This window comes from Jaculus jaculus, chromosome 14 (assembly GCF_020740685.1).
Source record: "Jaculus jaculus isolate mJacJac1 chromosome 14, mJacJac1.mat.Y.cur, whole genome shotgun sequence".
NCBI classification, from domain to species: Eukaryota; Metazoa; Chordata; class Mammalia; order Rodentia; family Dipodidae; genus Jaculus; species Jaculus jaculus.
In genome coordinates, this window is record NC_059115.1 from 77,293,180 (window position 1) to 77,309,999 (window position 16,820).

At 43.2% G+C, this 16,820-nt stretch overlaps 1 pseudogene; it reads right to left on the minus strand.

The window, feature by feature from the left end:
* Positions 1-14,206: 14,206 nt before the first annotated feature.
* On the minus strand, positions 14,207-15,375 carry LOC101616371 (annotated as a pseudogene).
* Between the last annotated feature and the right edge of the window lie 1,445 nt (positions 15,376-16,820).

The window sequence follows — 16,820 nt, forward strand, 5'->3', positions numbered from 1 at the left end:
GGTGGCTTACATGGTGTGATGGTTAAGTTTTGTGTCAACTTGATCTGTTCAGGAATCCACAGACATTGCCCATATGTGGGTCTCTGAGGTTGCTTCCAGGGAAGATTAACTAAAGGAGGAATCCTTCCTCCAGGGTGAGACCTTGCCCCAGAGTGGGATGCCCCTCTCGGGGAGGGTGGGGGGGGCTTCATCTAAGAAAGCTCTGGGAAGGAAAGTGCCCTCCTCCCCTCCCACCTGCCTACTATTTGCTGCTTTCCAGGGTGGACTGAAGGGCAGCGTCTCTCCAGGCCGCCTCCAGGCCTTCAGTGCTGGTTTGGGACTGCTGAGTCCTCCAGCCTTGTGGACTGAGCAGCTACTGGGTTCCTTGACTCTCAGGCCTGCACCCTGCTATTGTTGGACTGCCATAAAATAATCCAATAAATTCCCTTTAAATACAACTCAGCTTATAGGTTCTGATCCTCTAGTGACCCCTGACTAATACAAGTGGGATCTGGAGTGTTGGGCATGGCTCCTTAGGCTTCACAAACAAGCACCTTAACAACTAAGCCATTTCACCAACCCTATAGTTTGTTTTTATTTATTTATTTGTGTGTGTGTGTGTGTGTGTGTGAGAGAGAGAGAGAGAGAGAGAGAGAGAGACAGAGAGAGAGAAAGAATGGGCACACCAGAGCCTCCAGCCACTGCAAACGAATTCTAGATGCATGCACCACCTTGTGCATTTGGTTGATGTGGATCCTAAGGAATTGAACGTGTTGCTTTTGGCTTTGCAGGCAAGTACCTTAACTGCTAATCAATCTTTCCAGCCCCCCTGGTTTACTTTTTTAAAGATTATCTCATAAGTGATAACTTTTCATTGAGAATTAGCAATTACAGATGGATATATTTTTATGAGTACAGAAACTAGCACTCCTGAATTTGAAAAATCATTGAATCTAGTTATATTGTTGTTCCATTCCTAACTAGACTTAACTAGCAATGACAATTATTATTATTGCTTTGACCAATTGTCTTTAAACTCAATATGGCATTTCTTGTTGGGAGCTATGAACCAAACCTTCGCCATGTTAACAGAAACCACCATATAGCAAATTAAGTTTCTACTTCCTCACCTAATATTCAACTACCAGAAACAAAGACTGCCATGTAGCAAGTTAAGTTTCTACTTCCTCACCTAATATTCAACTACCAGAAACAAAGGGTTCGTACGCTTGGCTGATTACTCCCCCATGCTGCCGGTAGCTGATGAAGAAACAAAGGCATTGCGGCTTAACCAGTAACTCTGTGATCTTTGGCCTGATTACGTCCCCTTACCCCTACAACCTTATATAAACCTACATGTAAAAATAAAATCTCGAGGCATTGACAAACACCTAGCATGGTCTCCTTCTTGTGTCTGTTTGCCTTCTCCCATTCATGTTAACTTCCCCCTCGGGTCCTTGTTTGACTCCCTGCTGGCCAGGGCAACTTCCTATTTGTTCCTAACACTGAAGTACATCCTATATGATGAATGTAACTAAGTATACAGATGAAAATCTGAATTTCAGTTTATAAATGTGCCTGATATTGGTGATCAAGGAGCATAAGCTGCTGCTGCTACCCCCATATTGCTCTGAAGAGACCGTCCATCCAGAAGCCCGTCTGATCCCCTCTATGGTGGGGCTAGGACAACTTGGTTAAGGAGACCCATCAAAATGTACTTCCTCACCTCTGACAGGTTCCTGTGTTTGGCATTCTTAGCTTGTGCTTACTGGATTAAGAAAAATAGAATTTACTTGAGGGAAACATTTATGCCCTTTGAGTAAATTATTCATGGTGTTACTTTAAAAATGTCAACTAATTATGAAATTATTACACAGAGTGGATTACGTTTAATTACCATTTTTTTCCCCACAATCTTCTGTGTACACAGTTTTAAAACTGTATCGTTGTTCCTGAATTTTGCTCAGTCATCTTCTATCACCATGTACTAAGGGACTGTCTAAGTAACAGACTCATATAGGCTTTACTGTGAGGATTTCATATTCCTGGGGATGTGGCTTAATACATTTCACACTGTCATTTTTTTGAAGACCCATAGGAGACATTTCTCTCTGGTATTCATACTAGGGTAAACATGCTTCTTTTGGGCAGCTGATTTGCCTTTGCCTTACAGGTATTGGGAATAACAAACTTTATTGTGATTTCCTCTTCATCCTGGTCCCTGGAAAGCTGGGAGCCAAGTACTTGGTCCTCCTGCAGGGAAAGGTGATGGATATATATATTTCATTCCTCTCACCCTGTTCTGCATTTTCCCCTAGTTTATTTACCCCTCCTTAACTTTTCTTTCAAATTTTAGGTGTATTTTATCCAGTTACAGAGTATGTATCTATGGTCTATACTTTGGATGTTTTCTAGAACAATATTAGCATGTAAATAAAATAATAAATCATACGTTTTCCTCACATAAAAAGTTGTTTCAGTGTTAATCATTTTTTCTTTTCAGTGCTTTATGGAGTCTAGGCCCAGCAAGACAATTGAAGCAAACTAATTCAACAAATGATCTAGAAATTTTGCAGCTTAACCCTAAATTCACCGGGCTGATACTCTCACTGATGCCTCGGCCTGAAGCACTCAGCATGCAGTCTTCCACCTGCTAATTCAAGTACCATCACCCTCCCGGAGGTGGTCCACTGAAATCCTTCTTGGCTCATCTGCCAATGTGGTCAGACAGAAAGCAGGCACCAGCGTCTACAGGCGTCCAGCCCGAGCCGGCCTTGTCTCGGAAGCTAAGCAGGGTCAAGTCTGGTTAGTACTTGGATGAGAGAAAACAGAGGCTGAAGCAGTGGGCTTCAAGGTAGGTCTATCGGTAGCTAATAGCGCTCATGCCCCGTTTCATTAGCAAGATCTTATGCTACCACAACGATGCGGGAAAGCTGAGACACAGCAGGGAAGTAGCTTAGCAGTGTCTCTCTTTATGTGACCACACATACTCTTGGAGGCTTGCTCCAGTGGGACTAGATCCTCATAGTTCTCCTGGTTGGTTTCCTGGCATCTGTGCATTCCCGGGGGTGGTTCACACCACAAACAGCACACTGTAGCCGAGAATGAGGATGGGGCTGCAAGCCCAGGGTTAGGGTCCGTGCCTCGCCTTGAGTGAGCCCTGAGCTCTGCCCGCACTGCCATGCAGGGCTGCTTCGTGTTAAGGTAAAGCTGATAATGTTAGCTATTTTATTGGTGGTATTGTCAGAAAGATTATTGTTTTTTTCTGCTTTAAAGTTTTCTACTAGCAGTATCTTTCTGGGGTTTCCCAAAATTTGCCACTTATTGAGTGGGGTGTCTCACTTTAACACAGGGGGGATAGCCTAGATGACCACCATGCCCTGGGGATCCCCGTTGTCTCCCTCCTGAGCACTGAGGTGACAGATGGGATCCACGTCCAGCAGACATTTTCACGGGCACTGGCCGTCTGAATCCCAGTGTTCACACTAGAAAGTGCCGCAAGTGTGTCCGAACAATTAAGTTACCTTTGATGTATTTACTATTATTACAGTATGCTATATATTTATGAGTTTCAGAATAATTCATACTTGGATACAATGTGAATTTTGCAGACCATGTAGACATATTTTTTAAAAAAGATTTATTTATTTCTATTTATTAGAGACAGAGAGGGAGAGAGACAGAGTGTGAGAATGGGTGTGCCAGGGCCTCTAGCCACTGCTCACGAACTCCAGACACATGTGCCACCTTAAGCGTCTGGCTTATGTGAGACCTGGAGAATCAAACCTGGGTCCTTCGGCTTTGCAGGCATGTGCCTTAACCACTAAGCCATCTCTCCAGCACCAGACACATTTTTGAATGATGTATTTTTGAATGATGTATTAATTGTCGCTAAGTCCCCTGACTCTGGGCCATGGCTCCTACTCAAAACTGCATTCATGACTGAACTCGTACTGGCACGGACCCAGCATTTCTTTGCCTAGGGGCTGTCCTGTGCATTATAGAGGATTTAGCTTCCTCCTTGGATGGATCAACTAGATGGGTGTCATTGCTCATGTAACCCCACCTCCTGCATCGTGCAGATACTGTCAAACATTTCCTTTATGACAATACTCTGTGCAAAACCCCCTCACTTTATAGCCATCTCTTTAGGGCGCTCTGAGTCTACAAAACATAAGCTTGGACTGAGTCAATGCTGCTGTTCCTGCAAGGACGCAGTGGCAAAATGTTTTCTTCCCCTGACTCAAGCTAAGGACCAGCTGTCGTGGGGTCCCGCAGCCTGCTGACACACACCCAGCCCTTTTTCTGTCCCCCGTGTGAGCCGCGGGCTGCGTTTGCACTTGTGCTGTGACTGTGCTTCAGCTCAGTCCTTCACACGGTTAGTGATGGCTGCTTCTGTTTATCTTTATTTATTTTCCACTGCTTTGTCAACTCATGGTCTCTGAAACACACACATTTAGAAGGCAATGGAAAGTCTGGCAAGCTGGCCTGGAGAAATGGCTTAGCGGTTAAGCGCTTACCTGTGAAGCCTAAAGACCTCGGTTTGACCACGTTAGCCAGATGCGCAAAGGGGTGCATGTGTCTGGAGTTCGTTTGCAGTGGCTGGAAGCCCTGGGTGCCTGTTCTCTCTCCCTCTCTCTCTCTCTCTCTCTCTCTCCCTCCTTCTCTCTGTCACTCTCAAATTAATAAATTAATGTAAACAAACAAAAAAATTATGGGCTGGAGAGATGGCTTAGCGGTTAAAGCGCTTGACTGCAAAGCCTAAGAAAGCATGTTCGAATCTCCAGGTCGCACATAGCCAAATGAACAGGGTGACACAGGCGCCCAGTCACACGTGCACTAGGGGGCACACACATGCAGTGGCTGAAAGGCCATGGCATGCTCATTCTCTCTCTCGCTAAAATATTTTTGAAAAACCAGGAAAGTTGGATCATACCATTTGGGAGACTGAGGCAAAAGAATTGCTAAGAGTTTGAGGCTACCCAAGGCTAAATAATGAGTTACAGGCTAGCTTGTCCTGTAGAATGAGATACTGTCTTAAAAAATGGAAAGGTCAATGAGCATATCCTTCGTTGTATTTTTATATGTACACAATTCATCTGTCAGTTAATATGGAGACAAGAGCATCTCATGAGAAGCCGGGCAGGCTAGTGAGCTCCTGCGACAAGGCATATCCTGAAGAAGTGTGAGGTCACGAGTCTCAGGACATGAGCCATTTTTAATTAAGTGAACCTGTATGTCCGTCATTGCGCCTGGCGAGTGGTCACGCTCAGTGCGCAGTATCGTGAGTATCATCCACACCACCGCTCGGCGTCCCTTTTCCGCCCCCGCACCTGCGTTTCTCTGCCTCGGGCCGCCTTGTTTTATGGAGGTCTTGAACTCTGGATCACTTCATGAAAACGCAGTCTCACTTTTCTCTTACTGCACTTTTGCTACTTGCATCTCTGGCTTTTGTCTTAAAGCGCTCATCTTTCCAAAACACTAATCAAGACACTCAAGGCCCTGTACCTGGGACCTCTGGGTGAGGTCATGGAGTTAAGTAGTGAAGAGGTGGATTATGTTGATTTAATTGCCACACTATGTTCACTCTTCACACATGTTAATTCGGTCAGTATCCCTATTCTCCCGTCCCCTAAAACCACAACCTAGCCTCACGGCATCTCCCCTGGGAGGACACTTGGTCCATGAAAAGCTTCTGGGTCAGCCCTCTTCCTCCTCCTCTTCCTCCCTCCTCCACTCCACCCTGTCTGCCTCCCACCTGCTGCTCCTCCTTCCCGTGGTGCTTCTCAACATCTGGAGTCTGTCTCTCTGAGTTGAGTGACACTGTTCTGAGCTTTTGCTGGGGTTTTCATACCCATTTTCTGCTCAGTCACTCTAGCTGCCAATGGCCGCCGTGGGGTCAGCTCATTCTCCTATCAGTGCCCAGCTGCTGTCCGGCCCTGGTCTCGGCTGCCGCCTTGGGGTCGTGGCTAGGTGAGTGCCAGCACTTGTTTGGTTGCTTCTCTGATGCTTATCTCCCTGTCCTTGTGTAGAACAGATTATGTACCTTGCTGTCCCGAGCACTCTCAAAGATGATTGGTTGAGAGGAGTCCGCCGGCGAAGGCCAATGATACTCAGACACTGGTATACTTGCAAAGGAGTTTACTGGGATGAAAGTCACACACAAGCAAGTCCAAACTATCACAAATAATATTATAGCTAATATAATATTCATCGCTACATTACTAACACAAGAATATTTCTAACGAGTCTAACATGTATACGACCTGACAACGCGAGATTTGAGTTGCGACGTTTTACGACCTGACCAACGCGGGGTTCGAGCTGCGACGTTTTACTTTCTTTTTGCTGCGCTCCAAGCCGAGTCTTGGTCCACTGGCGTAAGCTAGTGCTCTGGCTTACGGATGATCATTTGGACAGTGTCGGGCTGATGAATTCGGATCGGTGATATGTCTCGCAGGGGTCTCAGTCAGGACTGCTGAGTAACCTTTCAGTCAGTCATAGTGTCGGGGAGAATGAGACAATGGTTGCTGAGCAGCTGGGGTTTTTAATACCTACCAATACTTATCTAATAGTTTCACACACACATCTGCTAATCTCTACTACGTCACTGTACACAGTTAGTCTTAGTTTTGCTTACAAGCTTTGACTTTGCATTTTTTACTCTCACAACAAACTTGTTTATCCTAAACTAGCCCTGGACCATATGCTGGTCCTTACATGCTCATAACACTTGCCTGCTTTAAAAAAACAAAATCAACTTTGCTCCACTACATATAAATACAATGTTTTAAAATGTAGAAAATGAAGCCGTGAGCTAGGGTTGTAAATGGGTTGGTAGAATGCTTGCTTAATAAAATCTCAGCACTCAGGAGGTGGAGACAAGAGAATCAAGAGTTTAGTGTCATCTTTGGCTACATGGTGAGTTAGAGGTCAGCCTGGAATCATGAGGCTGTGTCTGAAAGAATAGAAAATAAATTCATGAAAAAGAAGGAAAATTAAGATGTGAGAGAACATCTTTCTTACCAGATAAGGAAACCCAAGGGATGATTGTTAGTGTGAGGAGATCCACCTCATGACAGGAAGCTTGAGGGTGGACGACGACTGAAGAACTATTCATGTTTATAATTCTATATTACTTTCGGTGTTTGTTTTGTTCTACATTCTTTTGTTTGTTTTTTGAGGTTGGGTTTCACTCTAGCTCAGGCTGACCTGGAATTCACTATGTAGTCTCAGGGTGGCCGTGAACTCACAGTGATCCTCCGACCTCTGCCTTTGGAGTGCTGGGATGAAAGGCGTGCGCCACCACGCCCGCCTTGTTCTACATTCTTTTGAGTCACTCTGTGTATTCCTTGTTGTGTCTTGCTTTGAAATATGTATACATCAGGAGCATGGAAAACTTCCTTGAATTGTTTTGTGAACCAAACATACTTTAAATTTACTTTCATATAGTGCAGCCATCATTATAAACTGGCTTGAAATTCAATGTCCAGAAATAGGGACAAGACCTTTTCACTCAATGTATTTGTCACTGGGTATTTTCCAATATTCAGAAACTGAAGGATGATATTTCCTCCTGTCTCTTTGTACTTTTGCCTTAGAAACACTTTTCTGAAGCGAGGAAATGGAGGGAAGAGGTAAAGCCAAGGGTCACTTTTGGTTAACAACAACAATAAAAAAGGATGAGGGATTTAAAGTTATTTTCTCCTGACACAGTTTTTGTTAGGTAGATAGAAACAGGCTCCCAAAATGGAGTCACCAAGGACAGCAGGATCGTGAAGGAGATTTATCCATATTCCTCAAGAAACCACCCAGCCATTATCCCTTCCTTTCCTAACAATGCCCCAGGTCTTGGTTTCCTGCCCCCTTATCTCCCAGGTCACCTGGTCACTGTTCTGGTCTCACACCATAGCTATTTGAAATGGCTCTTGTAAAGAACAAAGGTGCCCCTGCCAGAGGGGAGTTGAACAAGGACCCGAGGGGAAATTAACCTGGATGAGAGACAAGAGACACAAAGAAGGAGACCAAGTCTATATTCTGATCAAGGTCTCTGAATCTTTATTTTTTACACAGTGGTTACATAGGGGAAGAAAAAGGTGGGGGAATAAGCTGGCTGACGTGATTTAGGGCCTTGAAATTGTCAGGAAACCTAGAGGGGATGTAATCAGGTGTTTATCTAATCTTGCCTCAATGGCTTAACATCCTGACTGTGCCAGGCTTCATAGCCTGACCATAAACTGGCCTTTTGCAAAAGATAAGATTCTGTAAGCAGTCTGCTGACCCACGTTCCAGAAGTATCTAACAGAAAGCTAGATGGACCAGCTTTCTGAATAATGAACCAACTTATGAACAGGCCCAGGCAAAATGGAGAGGCTTTTGCTCTATGGCTCCCAACACAAAGGAGTTCTTTTCCCTTCCTCACCTTTTCCCAAGGGAAGAGCCCTGTAAAGACCACTATGTGTAATCTCAACGTTGGCTGTGCTCTGCCCTTGACAGTCAGTCCTGACAGCTTGTGCTTTTCCTGAACAAAAGCTTCCATCTTTGCCTCAGAGTTCTCTGTGTAATCTTGGTCACTCCCAAACCTTACAGTTTTTACTACTGGAAATAAAATATCTGATTTGAGTTATATCTACGCCTAAAAGTAGCCTGCCTATATAATGAGGAAACAGACAAAACTTCTCTTGGTGCAATGAGATATGTACTCATCCTATCATCCTCATAAAGAAAGTACAACTTTTGATTTTAAAATTAAAGATAGCATCTTAAAAGCATTTTAAAAAAGAAATAGCCAAGCATGGTGGTACACATGTTTAATCCCATCACTGCCGAGGCTGAGATAGGAGGATCACTGTGAGTTAGAGGCCAGCCTAAGACTATATAGTGAATTCCAGCTCAGCTTGGGCTAGAGCGAGATCTTCCTGTGAAAATCCAAAACAATAACCAAATAAAACAAATCAAAATGTTTTAGCTGGGGAAGATGGTGCACAACTTTATTCCCAGCATTGGGAGGCAGAGGTAGGAGGATCGTTGTGAGTTCAAAGCCAGCCTGGGACTACGGAGTGAGTCCCATATCAGTCTGGTCTAGAGTAAGATCCTACCTCAAACAAACAAACAGGAACAACAAAATAAATAGGTATTTGGCTTAAACTTATAGCTATCGATTTTTTTCTAGCAGGGAAAAGTTTCTGGGAAAGAGGACAAAATTAACACCTAGAAGCCACAGGAGTTAGTGAGGAAGTGACCTGGGAAAACGAAAAATAAAGTATGAGGAGTATATGGCTGACTTACATTGTTTTATTCCCTTCCTCCTTTTTCTCTCTCTTTCTTTCCTCCTTTCTTCTTTCTTTCTTTTTTAATTCTACATCAACAGTGGGAATTTTGTCAAAAAGCTCCAAAGCAAAAATTTCTTTCAAACTTGGACTTTTAATGAAAAAAAAAAAAAAAAGACAAAACAGTCTTGGTTACCCACCAGATATAGATTTTTAAGACCCTAATGCTGAAGATATCACATGTTGTGGTCACAGGAAACTGAAAATCAAGCTGGGACAGAGCTGGAAGCTCCTTCTCTGCTGACTAGCTGTCACAGCATGTCTGGTGATATGAATGTAATGACCCTGGTATGATTAAGTTCTGTTTTCAACTTGGATCTGTTTACGAATCCACAGACATTCCTCTTGGTTGTGTCTCTGAGGTTGCTTCTGGGAAGGATTAACTGAAGGAGGAAGCTCTCCCTCTAGAGTGGGGGGCCTGCCAGAGGGGGGTCTTTATGTATGGGGGGATAGAGCCTCTTCCTCCCCTGCCTGGAGTCTGCTGCTGCTTGCATGTGGTGCATCTGTCTTGTTCCATGGTCCTTCCTCGGCACTGGAGCCAAGTTTCCTCAGCCTTCCAGCATGGACTGAAGAGCAGTGGCTCTCCAGGAAGCCTCCAGGCCTTCAGTGCTGGATTGGGTCTGCTGAGGCATCCAGCAACCTGGACTGAGCAGCTACTGGGTTCCTTGACTCTCAGACCTGCAGACTTCTACTGTTGAACTGCTGTAAGCTAATCTAATAAATTCCCTTTTTAACATAATTCGTTTTATCAATTCTGTTCCTCTAAAGAACCCTGAATAACACAACCCCCATAGACTTAAGTAGTTTTGGATAAATTTAAGCTTCCTACTTTGTCTTCAGCAGTGGAGCCCTACTTGGTGTTTTGAGAATCAGCTTATGCTGGCTGGTGCTGGCTTTTCTCTCTCTCTGCTTTGGATGAATGGAATGAGCCAGTTTCTTCTGCCATGATGAACTTTCTCTTGGAATCTGTAAGCCTGAAATATACCCTTCTCTTCCATAAGCCATTATTGGCCAGTTGATTGTCCCAGCAATGTGAAGGTAACTGCCACAGTGTGGGAAAGTAAGCTACCAGGTTAGAAAAGTCTTCACCAGTGTACTGAGCAGTGGTTCTTGCAAGCTACAAAATCAACCAGTCAGGAAAGATATGCTCATGAATGCAGCAGTGGCATACAAGCTATGGGAGTTACCAGCTACTCTTTGGTTGTATTTGAGGTCTGCTCATTGAGAGGGAATCTATGCCTGGTACCAAAAATGGAGTCAAGGGCTGGAGAAATAGCTTAGCGGTTAAGCACTTGCCTGTGAAGCCTAAGTACCCTGGTTCGAGGCTTGATTCCCCAGGACCCACGTTAGCCAGATGCACAAGGGGACACATACGCCTGGAGTTTGTTTGCAGTGGCTGGAGGCCCTGGTGCACCCATTCTCTCCCTCTCTCTCTCTCTCTCTCTCTCTCTCTCTACCTCTTTCTCTCTCCCTATCACTCTCAAATAAATAAAAATAAACAAAAAATGTTATTTAAAAAATGGAGTCAAAAGCTTATGGACATAGGCCCTAAAGGGAAACTTCCACTGTTCCTTGGCTAAATGGCTATGTTAAGTCCATCAAATTGCCTTCCAATTGTATACATTTATACCTGCTGATCAATGCTGTTTTCATGTTTGGTTAGAGAATTTTCCTTTTACACATGACTGTGAATTCTGAGGAGACTCAAGACTCATCTAGGTGATGAGAAGAAAAGGAAATCCAGTGCTTACCCTGGACGAGTCATCTCTATCACACCCACCAGGAATCAGGGAACATTGCCGGGGAAGAAATGGAGAGAATATGAGTGCTGCTTTCACTGCTAGCCAGGGAAGCTTCGATATGGAGATGGCGGTAGACACTGAGGAGGCTCAGAATTCATCCAAACTGAAAATAAGAGGCTGTTGGGGGGCATGACACAAAATAAACATCTCTATCACACCTTCCAAGGCTCAGGGGACCTTGTAGAAAAAGGGGTGGAAGAAAATAAGAGCCACAGGTGGGAAGGAATACTTTGAGGCATTGTCTTCCAGATATGAATTGACTAAGTGCATTCATGACCTCACTGTGGTTGTCATTACCCCCACAAGACCTGCATGGTTCTGAGCTCATCAACATTTCAATGTGGAGGACAGAGGAGGACAAAAGGAGTGAGACATCACAGCTGAGAGAGAGAGACAGGACTACTTGGAAGCAGGAGAATGCTCATTGGAGTGGGAGTGGGAGAGTGGGACAAAAAAGGATAATGGCAATGGGACAGGAAAATGGTCAAATTGCAGGATTTTTATGTATTGAATTTCTCAAAATGTTTGACAAGATTAAGGAGGCCAAAGCCAAATATGTTAGTAAGATAAATTGATCTCAATTTCTAGACATATAAAGACAAAAGATGTCTGACAAGGTGAATTGATCTCTATAACTATGTGAAAGGAGGAAAAATAATATCTTTCCTTTCTCTCTTAGGGGCAAATTAGCCATCTTTTTGAAGGCAATGACTCTTCTTTCTGTTTTTAATCTGGCTTGTCTCAATATTACTATTACTGAGACTTTTAACAAAAAGCTCTCACATGACAGCAAAATAAGTCAACTTGCACTAACCACACAAGCCACACCAGTTAATGTTGAGGGCCAGCAGATTGAGCTAAGGTCACGAGCCAACAACATACCGAGAGATGGACAGAGGGAGGCTTTGCCGTGGGCTCTCAACCCTACTGAGTGAACAGTGTGTGCTCATCTCCTCACTTGGGCCTCGGGGCTTGACAGGAGCCGGGAGAATCCTCACCGTCTCGGCCTACAGTACCCGAGAAATTAATCAGCTCCAGTAGAATTATTTCAGTCTTTTTTCAGCCCCATCATATGAATCTCTAGAGTAGGCACCCTATGTCAAACCCATTTGGCGATCCCTCACACTGTACATGGGAGTCTTTGTTTTACCAGCTTGTTTCTATCTTTTTAATTTTTAAATTATTATTTTAATATTTTATTTATTTGTTTAAGAGACAGAAAGAATGGGCATGCCGGGGTCTCTAGCCACTGCAAACAAACTCTAGGCCTGTGTGCCACCTTGTGCATCTGACTTTACATTCACAATATCTATTTAGCCAAACAACAGTGATATCTCCCCACTCAAGGCTTATGACCTTGCCAGCCATAGGCTTTTAAATAGATTTTCAGTACAAGCCATGAATTCTTTCCAGTGCTGCAGGGCTCAAATCCAATTAGGAGCAAGCAGATTATCCCCATAAGAGTTATGCCGCTATTGCACCAGTGGACACCTATTGCCTGCCTGGTCACTTGTGTACTTCACAGGATCCACCGCTGGTTACAGCTGTTGATGACTTTTCCCCGTGACACATCTCATCTCGCTCTCCAGCCCTGCGCAGGGAGCCAGGTGGGAAGAAGCTTCCAGCTCAGTTTCATCTTGATTCCTTAGAGTTGTGCAACTGAAGTATGGGCTGTCTTCAGAGATAGTGTCTTACTATCTAGGTTTGGTGGCTAATCAAGAGCATTGGCAATAGCCTGCATTTTGGGGGGGCTTCAGGAGCCTCCCTAATCAACTCACTGGGATGAATCCTACCTAACCTTCCTGTAACCACCTATGTGACAGTCACTGTGAGGTCATAAATTCAATGGCCACTCGGAGAGGAGTTAGTAGCTTTGTAAGTAGATGCACTGAACGCTGGGTGTGGAAAGGTGTATGTGGGATGTCGGGAGGCTTGGACTAGCAGAGGGGATTCCGTGGGCATTAGCTGAAACCAAGCATGTATGTATGATAAAGTGATATGGAAGCCTGCTTTTTTGTTACTTAATTTGAAATTAAGAAGTTTGAGTAGAAGTACCCTTTAGGGGGTTGGTAATGCTATACCCCAACACCATAAACATTTCTTCTTGGAAAATGGAGGGTTATGGGAGAGACAGAGGGGCGGGGGCAGAGAGAGAGGAAGAGAGAAAGAGAGAGAGAGGAGAGGACACCAAACTAGAAGAGAGAGACTGGATGGAAAGAAGGGATTCAATGGAAAGAGACAGGGGACATAGAAGATGGTAACAGGAGAAGGTAACTATTAAAATAAGTTATATATGTGTATAATAATTTTCCAAAAATAGTTTACAAGAGCAAAGGGATTTTTATCTCAAAGCTTTTTTTTTTAATTTTGATATTTTTCATTTGAAGGTAATCTTAATGCTATTAAGTTCACAAATATGCTAATTTATTAAATACCCAATCCTAAATATTCTAAAACACACATTGCAAGCATACAGGTATCTACTCTCTCCACATGTCCGCGCCCATTCATAGCATGGTTTGGAAGTAGGGAGAATAAATTCCTCCTTAAACTGCAAGTCAGTAGGTGTTTCTTTACAGTTAAATTTAGCAAAATTCATACAAAATAGTAATTAACAATGATCTTCTTTACTCATTAACTCACAAGGAAACACCTTCAAAACTGCATTTTGTTAAGTTTCTGTCCTAAAATGTAGAAAAACTGAACTACACAAATATTGAAAAGTTAAAAATTCCTTATTTTTTTATTCCTGGTACCACTACCACAATTTACAGGGCAACATACCTGTAATGAAAGAAAAAGAAACACAAAGCTACAACAGATGAAAGACCTCAGGAATGTACATCTAATTGACACTACATTGCATTTTATCAATAGCTGCGCTTTTTGCAAACTGCGGCTATGACAGTCCTGACCAAGAAGGGCTTCCTGTTTAAGCTGCAGTAACTTTTCTGACTATAGATCATCGCTCCTTCTGTGGCAGATTTTTACAGTTCCTCTAATGCCTTTGGGGCGACTGTCTCAAAGTAACCTGTGCTTTCCTGACAACTCCTTGCTCTCTCTCCTGCTAAGAACTGTAGCCCTTCTCTGCTGTTTTTAGAAGCTTCTGCTACTATATCCACCACTTCCACCACCATGTCCATAACCACCACCACAGGGACTGCCAGAGCTTCCTCCACCAAAACTGCCCCCTTCATGGGACCCTAATTTGACTGCTGTTGTCCACTATAATTTCCGAAATCACTGTAGCTTCCACCTCCACCATAGTTACCACCACCAAAATTTCCTCCTTCATTGTAACTATCCTATCCTCCTCCTCCACCACCATATCCACCACCTTGGTTTCCATATCCTGGTCCACCACCACCGTAGCCCCCTCTACTACGATAACCAGGACCACCACCATAGTTGCCACCATCACCTCCAAATCCATTATAACCACCATCACCTCCAGCATACCTCCCTCTGCTGCCGCCACCTCCACCACCATAGCCACCTCTTCCACCAAAGTTTCCACCACCATAGCCACCTCTTCCACCAAAGTTTCCACCACCACAGCCACCTCCACCACCTCCAAAGTTTCCACCACCACAGCCACCTCGTCCACCTACGTTTCCACCACGACCAAAATCACCTCCGCCACCTCCAAAGTTTCCACCACGACCCATAAAGTTGCCAGATCCACCTCCACGACCTCTCTGTGACCCAGCCGACTGCATCTCTTGCTTAGAAAGGGCCTTTTTCACTTCACAATTATGCCCATTAATAGTGTGATATTTCTGAACAACAATTTTATCAACTGAATCATGATCATCAAAAGTTACAAAAGCAAATCCTCTCTTTTTCCACTGTCTTCCATCACTTCTATGGTTTCAATTTTGCCATACTTTTCAAAGTAGTCTCTCAGATTATACTCTTCTGTATCTTCTTTAATACCACCAACAAAAATTTTCTTCACTGTCAAATGGGCGCCAGGTTTTACAGAATCCTCTCTAGAAACAGCTGTCTTTGGTTCCACTGGATGCCCATCAACCTTGTGTGGCCGAGCACACATTGCTGCCTCCACCTCTTCAACACATGAGTAAGTCACGAAGCCAAAGCCTCTGGAACGCTCTGTTTGGGGGGTCTCTCATGACCACACAATCTGTGAGTGTGCCCCATTTCTCAAAATGTTCTCTCAAACTGTCATCTGTAGCTTCAAAGCTCAGACCACCAGTAAACAGCTTCCTCAACTGCTCTGGTTCTTTTGGATCACGACCCTCCATTTTGAGACCAGACTCGCCTCTTCCAACTCGAGTTCAATATGGGACCGAAAGAAAGAGCTCAAAGCTTTTTATTAGTAAAATTTTGCACTTCACGCCCTTGCAAAGAAATGGGGTTCAGTACTAGAGAGAAGAACGGATTATGACATTTTATTATTTTAATCAAGCTACTTTTTGGTTTTAAACATTTATCCCTTACTTACAAAGTAATTAAAAAAAGAACAAATGAACTAAGCAATTAAAGTAGGATGAAACTAAAGAAATTTCTTCAAATTTAAAAACTCACTCTCACTTTATGGCTGTTTGCTGATCTTAGGCAACGCAGTGAGCACTGAGAAGAAATAGCGTGCTTCCTTCACGTTTATGTTGTTGCAGCCAGAGGGTAGATGAGAATGTTTTGGAAGATTTTCAACATTTAATTACCTAAATTTTGACTTTTTTTCTAATGAATGTCAATACTTTTAACCAACTGAATTCAAATGCTTAGTTTATATTACATAGTACAAGGAACACGTCAGAACTAATTAAAAGTAAATGAGAGAAGGGAAATGGCTAATATTGCCTTTACTATTCTCTTTATATTTTACTAGCACATTAAGAAATGGCTAAACTGCGATATTGGTGAATATTCCTGCTTATATATGCATAAATGGTACCAGAAATCATTAAAATGATAGATGTTTATATTAGATTTTAATTATAACTGTGTGTAACTCTGAACTATAAACCCATTCAGAGTTTAAGCAGAAAATTAAGCAGAATTTTTATAAAACAGCATGTTCTACCTGTGAGCAATGTCTTTTTCAGTTTTTCTTGCTGATCATTAAATCTGTTTCCTGAGCATAAAAAAGATGTAATACAAAGATACTAGCTATATCAAAAGAGCTTTGAAACCCATGATGTCACTGATCCACTGATCCAGGTGGTCTCTCTCTGATAACACAATAATTTTTGTGGAAGAACATGAATGCTGTTCTTAAATATAAGGGGTTGTGTGGATTTTCCCAAATAAATTTATTCTAGGCAAAATCCATGAAACATAATCAAAAGGTTGCTTATGTCACTAAATTCTGAGTGGTCTTTTATGCATCAGCTGGATCACTGGAGCAGAACTTGCTATCTGGCAGCAAGACAGCATTCAGGACGTGGCGGTTGTGCAGCAGACAGCATTGTGTGCCTCAGTGGGGGAGCCAGTGAGGCTACAGAGAAAGGTTGTGAAGAATGTGGAGTTAAAACTAGAGGAAAAGATGTGTTAATTTGTGACAGAAAAGTTGCCAATCTGATACTTATGAAAATCTGGAAACTATAAATATACATCATCAAAATTGGCTAAATGGTATTTCTGGGAAAATTGTTCAAACTTTTTTTTCTTTTTTGGTTTTTCAAGGTAGGGTCCCACTCTAGCCCAGGCTGACCTGGGATTCACTGTGGAGTCTCAGGGTGGCTTT